The sequence below is a fragment of the Corvus moneduloides genome, unplaced genomic scaffold, assembly GCF_009650955.1.
Source record: "Corvus moneduloides isolate bCorMon1 unplaced genomic scaffold, bCorMon1.pri scaffold_106_arrow_ctg1, whole genome shotgun sequence".
Taxonomy (NCBI): Eukaryota; Metazoa; Chordata; class Aves; order Passeriformes; family Corvidae; genus Corvus; species Corvus moneduloides.
The window spans coordinates 20,001-26,322 of NW_022436875.1; the positions used below are offsets into that span (position 1 = coordinate 20,001).

The 6,322-nt window shown below is 52.1% G+C and overlaps 1 long non-coding RNA gene across 1 annotated transcript; it reads left to right on the top strand.

The window, feature by feature from the left end:
* Positions 1-3,432: 3,432 nt before the first annotated feature.
* Positions 3,433-5,774, top strand: LOC116438724. The gene is made up of 3 exons (XR_004237904.1): positions 3,433-3,466; positions 3,754-3,803; positions 5,731-5,774. It is a non-coding gene; the product is annotated as an uncharacterized LOC116438724 (long non-coding RNA).
* The last annotated feature ends 548 nt before the right edge of the window (positions 5,775-6,322 follow it).

Genomic DNA, 6,322 nt, shown 5'->3' on the forward strand with positions numbered 1-6,322 from the left:
TAGAGTTATGGTTACGAGTTAGGGTCACGGGTTAATTTTAGGGGTCACTGGTTAGGCTTAGGGTTAGGGTTGGGTTAGGGGTTTTGGGTTAGGGTTAGGGTTTTGGGTTCGGGTGAGGATTAGGGCTTTTTGTTAGGGGTTAGGGTTAGGGTTTAGGGTGAGGTTGGGGTTTGGGTTGGGATTAGGGTTAGTGTTTGGGGGTTAGTGTTTGGTTTTGGGTTAGGGTTAGGTTGGGGTTTGGGTTGGGGGAAGGGTTAGAGGTTAGGGGAGGGCGTTAGGGTTAGGTTTTGGGTTAGGGTTAGGGGTTAGGGTGACGGGTTAAGGCTAGGCTTAGGGTTAGGGTTATGCTTAGGGGGTTGGGGTCAGGTTTAGGGTTAGGGTTGGGTTAGGTTTCGAGTTAAGGTTAGGGTGTGGGTTAGGGTTAGGTTTGGGTTGGGGTTAGGGATTAGGGTCAGGGGTTTTTGTTAGGGTTAGGGGTTAGGGTTTGGGGTTTAGGGTTAGGGGTTAGGGTTAGGGTTAGGTTTAGGGTTTGGTTAGTGTTAGGGTTAGTGTTAGGGTTACACCTAGGGTTAGGGTTGAGGAAATCACAAGGCTAGGAGCTCCAGGCGTGCTCAGCATGCAAAAGGCATACCAACGTGACCGCAGCACATCCAAAACCTTGCTTCCTCTTCGTCATTCTGCTCAGAACTCACAACAGCTCAATGCCGAGTTTCTGGCTCAAACTAGGGTTAGGGTTTGGGTTATAGTTACGCCTAGGCTTAGGATTGAGAAAACCACAAAGCCAGAAGCTCCAGGGACACTGACCATGCGAAAGGCAGGCCAAGTTAAGCACGGCACATCAAAACGTTGCTCCCTCTTCATCTTTCTTCGAGGGTTGTGGTTAGGGTTAGGGTTAGGCTTAGGGTTAGGGTTAGGGTTAGGGTTAGGGTTATGCCTGGCATTAGGGTTGCGAAAGCCACAAAGCCAGGAGCTCCGGGGATACTCACCATGCAAAGGGCAGGCCAATTTTAGCAGGGGAACACCAAAACCTTGCTCCCTCATGTTCCTTCTGCTTTGAATTCACCACAGCACATTGCTCAATTTCTGTCTCAAACTAGGTTTAGGGTTTGCACTATGGTTGTGCCTAGGTTTCGAGTTTAGAAAACCACAAAGCCAGGAGCTCCAGGCACACTGACCATATGAAAGGCATGCCATGGTGAGCGCAGCACAGCCCAAACCTTCCTGCCTCGTCTTCTTTCTGCTCGGAACTCGCCACAGCCCAATGCCTGATTTCTGGTTCAAATTAGGGTTCGGTTTAGGGTTAGCAGTAGGGTTACGCCTTGGATTAGGGCTGTGAAAACCACAAAGCCTGTAGCTCCAGGGACACTGACCATGCGAAAGGCAGGCCAAATTTAGCACGGCACCGCCCAAACCTTGCTCCCTCGTCTTCTTTCTGCTTGAACTCCCCACAGCCCAATGCAGGATTTCTGACTCAAGCCTGAGTAAGGGTTAGGGTTAGGGTTATGCGTAGTGTTAGGGTTGAGAAAACCACAAATCCAGGAGCGTGTGGGATACTCACCGTGCGAAAGGCATGCCAAGGTGAGCGCAGCACATTCAAAACCTTGCTGCCTTTTCTTCTATCTGCTCGGAATTCTTCACCGCACAATGCGGGATTTCTGACTCAAGCTTGCCTTAGGGTTAGAGTTACGCCTAGGGTTAGGATTGAGAAAACCACAAAGCCAAGTGGTGCAGGGATACTCACTACGCGAAAGGCATGCCAAGGTGACCGCAGCACATCCAAAACCTTGCTCCCTCTTCGTCATTCTGCTCAGAACTCGCCACAGCCCAGTGCTCAATTTCTGGCTCAAACTGGGGTCAGGGTTAGCGTTAGGATTATGCCTAGAGTTAGAGTTTAGAAGACCCCAAAGCCAGGAGCTCCAGGGACACTGACCATGCGAAAGGCATGCCAAGATGAGCACAGCACAGCCCAAGCCTTGCTCCCTCTTCTTCTTTCTTGGAACTCGCCGCAGCTCAATGCCAGATTTCTGGCTAAAACTAGTGTTAGGGTTATGGTTAGGGTTACGCCTAGGGTTAGAGTTTAGAAAATCACAAAGCCAGGAGCTCCAGGGACGCTGAGTGTGCAGAAGGAAGGCCAAGTTGAGCACGGCACATCAAAACCTTTCTCTGTCTTCTTCTTTCTGCTTGGAACTCACCACAGCCCACTGCCCGTTTTCTGCCTCAATCTGGGGTTAGGGTTCAGGTGACAGTTACGCGTAGGGTTAAGGTATAGAAAACCACAATGCCAGGAGCTCCAGGGACACTGACCATGCAAAAGGCATGCCATGTTGCACACGGCACAGCCAAAACCTTGCTCCCTAGTCTTCTTTCTGCTTGGAACTCGCCACAGCCCAATGCAGGATTTCTGACTCAAACTAGGGATAGGTTTGGGGTGACACCGAGGGTTAGGGTTGAGAAAACCACAAAGCCGGGAGTTCCAGGGATAGTCACCATGCGAAAGGCATGCCAAGGTGGGCGCAGCACATCCAAAACCTTGCTCCCTCTTCGTCATTCTGTTTAGAACTCGCCACAGCCCAATGCTCATTTTCTGGCTCAAACTAGGGTTAGGGTTAGCATTAGGGTTAGGGTTACGTGAAGGGATAGAGTTTAGAAAACCACAAAGCCTGGTGCTCCAGGGACACTCACTATGTGACAGGCATGCCTAGATGAGCACAGCACAGTCAAAACCTTGCTCCCTTTTCTTCTCTCTCCTTGGAACTCATAACAGCCCAGTGCGGGATTTCTGGCTCAAGCTAGATTTAGGGTTAGGGATAGGGTTACACCTAGGGTTAGGATTGAGGAAAGCACAAAGCCAGGAGACCCCGGGACGCTGGCCATGCAAAAGTTAAGCTCGGCACATCAAAACCTTCCTTCCTCTTCCTCTTTCTGCTCGGAACTCGCCACAGCTGTATGCCCGATTACTGGCTCTTGCTAGGTTTAAAACTTGGGTTAGGGTTATGCCTCGGATTAGGGTTGATAAATCCAGAAAGCCAGAAGCCCCAGGGACACTCACCATGTAAAAGGCAGCCCAAGATGAGCACAGCACAGCCCAAGCCGTGCTCCCTCTTCTTTCTTCTCGGAACTCGCCACAGCTCAATGCCAGATTTCTGGCTCAGTCTAGGGTTAGGGTTAGGTTTAGGGTTAGGCCTAGGATTCTGGTTGAGAAAACCACAAAGCCAGGAGGAAAAACCACAAAGCTCCAAGGATACTCACCATGCAAAAGGCATGGAAAATGAGCACAGCCCAGCCCAAACCTTGCTCCCTCTTCTTCTTCTTTCTGCTTGGAACTCCCCACAGCGAAATACCCGATTCCTGGCTCAAACTAGGGTTAGGGTTGGGGTTACACCTAGAATCTGGAAGGTTCTATGGGAGTCTATGGGGTCCCATTGGGTCCTATGTGGTTCTAGAAGGCTCTGTGGGGTTCTGTGGGGTCCTGTGGAGCATTACGGGGTTTCAGAAAATTCTGTGGGGTTCCACTGGGTTCTATGGGGGTCGATAAGGCTCTATGGGGTGCTGTGGGGTTCCAGAAGGTTCTATGGGGTTATATGGACCTCTATGAGGTTCTAGAAAGTTCTGTGGGGTCCCATTGGGTTCTTTGGGGCTCTACAAGGTTTGTGGGGTTCCATGGGATCTAGAAGCTTCTATAGGATCCCATTGGGTTCTATGGGGCTCCAGAAGGTTCTGTGGGGCTCTGTGCGTTCTAGAATGTTCTATGAGGTTCTATGGGGTTCCCTTGGGTTCTATGGGGTTCTAGAAGGTTCTGTGGGGTTTTACGGTGGTCTGTGGGGTTCTAGAAGTTTCTATGGGGCGCTGTGGGGAGCTGTGGGGCTCCAGAAGCTTCTACGGAGTTCCATTGGGTTCTATGGGGCGCTGTGGGGCTCTAGAAGGCTTTGTGGGGTCCCATTGCGTACTATGGGGCTCTAGAAGGTTCTATGGGGCGCTGTGGGCCACTAGAAGGTTCTATGGAGTTCTATGGGGCTTTATAAGGCTCTGTGGGGCTCTGTGGGGCTGCTATGGGGGGCTGCAGGGCTCTAGAAGGTTCTGCAGGGTCCCATTGGGCTCTATGGGGCGCTGTGGGGTTCTAGAAGCTTCTATGGTTTTCCTATTAGGTTCTATGGAGCTCTGGAAGATTCTCTGGGGCTCTGTGGGTCTCTATGGAAATCTATGGGGTGCTGTGGGGATCCAGAAGGTTCTGTGCAGCTCTGCGGGGCTCCAGAAGCTTCTATGGGGCGCTGTGGGGTCCCATTGGGTTCTATAGGGGTCTATGGGGCTCTATGGGGCACTGTGGGGCTCTAGAAGGGTCTATGGGGCTCTATGGGTTTCTGGAAGGTTCTGTGGGGCTGCTATGGGGCTCGATGGGTTTCTAGAAGGTTCCATGGGGCTCCAGAAGGTTCTATGGAACTCCAGAAGGTTCTATGGAGCTGCAGAAGGTTCTAGGAGGCCCTATTGGATTCGATGGGGTTCTATGGAGCTCTGTGGGGTTCTAGAAGGTTCTGTGGGGTTCTGTGGAGTTCCATTGGGTTCGATGGGGCTCTGTGGGGCTCTAGAAGGTTCTGTGGGGTTCTATGGGGCTCCAGAAGGTTCTATGGGGTCCCATTGGGTTCTATGGGGCTCTAAAAAGGTTCTATGGGGTTCTATGGGGGCCTATGGGGCGCTGTGGGGCTCTAGAAGGTTCTATGGGGTCCCATTGGGTTCTACAGGGCTCTATAAGATTCTGTGGGGTTCCATTGGGTTCTATGGGGCTCCAGAAGATTCTGTGGGGTCCCATTGGGCTCTATGGGGCGCTGTGGGGTTCTAGAGGGTTCTATGGGGTTCTGTGGAGTCCTGTGGGGCTCTATGGGGCTCCAGAAAGTTCTGTAAGGCTCTGTGGGGTTCCTAGAAGTTTCTGTAGGGCTCTATGGGGTTCTATGGGGCTCCAGAAGGTTCTAGGAGGCGCTGTGGGGGTCTATGGGATCCCATTGGGTTCTATGGAGATCTAGAATGTTCCGTGGGGGTTCTATGGGGTTCTACATGGCTCTGTGAGGCTCCAGAAGGTTCTGTGGGGTCCCATTGGGTTCTATTGCACTCCAGAAGGTTCTGTGGGGCTCTGTGGGGGTCTGTGGCGCTCTGTGGGGCTCCAGAAGGGACTGCGGGGCTCTGTGAGGTTCTGTAAGGTTCTATGAGGTTCTATGGAGTTCTATGGGGTTCTACGGGGTCCTAGAAGACTCTGTGGGGCTCTATGGGGTCTCATTGGGTTCTATGAGGCCCCAGGATGTTCTATGGGGTCCCATTGGATTTTCTTGAGCTCTGTGGGATCCCATTGGGTTCTGTTGGTTCTAGAAGCTTCTATGGGGTTCTATTGGGTTCTCTGGAGCTCTGGAAGATTCTATGGGGCGCTGTGGGGTCCCATTGGGTTCTATGGGGGTCTATGGGACTCTATGGGGCACTGAGGGACTCTAGATGGTTCTATGGGGCTCTATGGGTTTCTGGAAGTTTCTGTGGGGCTGCTATGGAACTGTATGGGTTTCTAGAAGGTTCTATGGAGCTGCAGAAGGTTCTAGGAGGCCCTATTGGATTCGATGGGGTTCTATGGAGCTCTGTGGGGTTCTAGAAGGTTCTGTGGGGTTCTGTGGAGTTCCATTGGGTTCTATGGGGCTCAGTGGGGCTCTAAGAAGGTTCTGTGGGGCTCTATGGGGTTCTATGGAGCTCCAGAAGGTTCTATGGAGCTCCAGAAGGTTCTAGGAGGCCCTATTGGATTCGATGAGGTTCTATGGAGCTCTATGGGTTTCTAGAAAGTTCTATGGGGTCCCATTGGGTTCGATGGGGCTCTAAAAAGGTTCTAGGGGGTTCATTGAGGGCCTATGGGGCGCTGTGGGGCTCTAGAAGGTTCTATGAGGTCCCATTGGGTTCTACAGGGCTCTATAAGATTCTGTAGGGTTCCATTGGGTTCTATGGGGCTCCAGAAGATTCTGTGGGCCTCTGTGGGGGTCTATAGGGTCCCATTGGGTTCTGTGGGGCTCCAGAAGGTTCTGTGGGGTCCCATTGGGCTCTAAGGGGCGCTGTGGGGTTCTAGAAGTTTCTATGGGATCCTATTGGATTCTTTGGAGCTCTGCAAGATTCTCTGGGGCTCTGTGGGGCTCTGTGAGGATCTATGGGGCTCTGCGAGGCTCCAGAAGCTTCTATGGGGCACTGTGGGGTCCCATTGGGTTCTATAGGGGTCTATGGGGCTCTATGGGGCACTGTGGGGCTCTAGAAGGTTCTATGGGGCTCTATGGGTTTCTAGAATGTTCTATGGGTCCCCATTGCG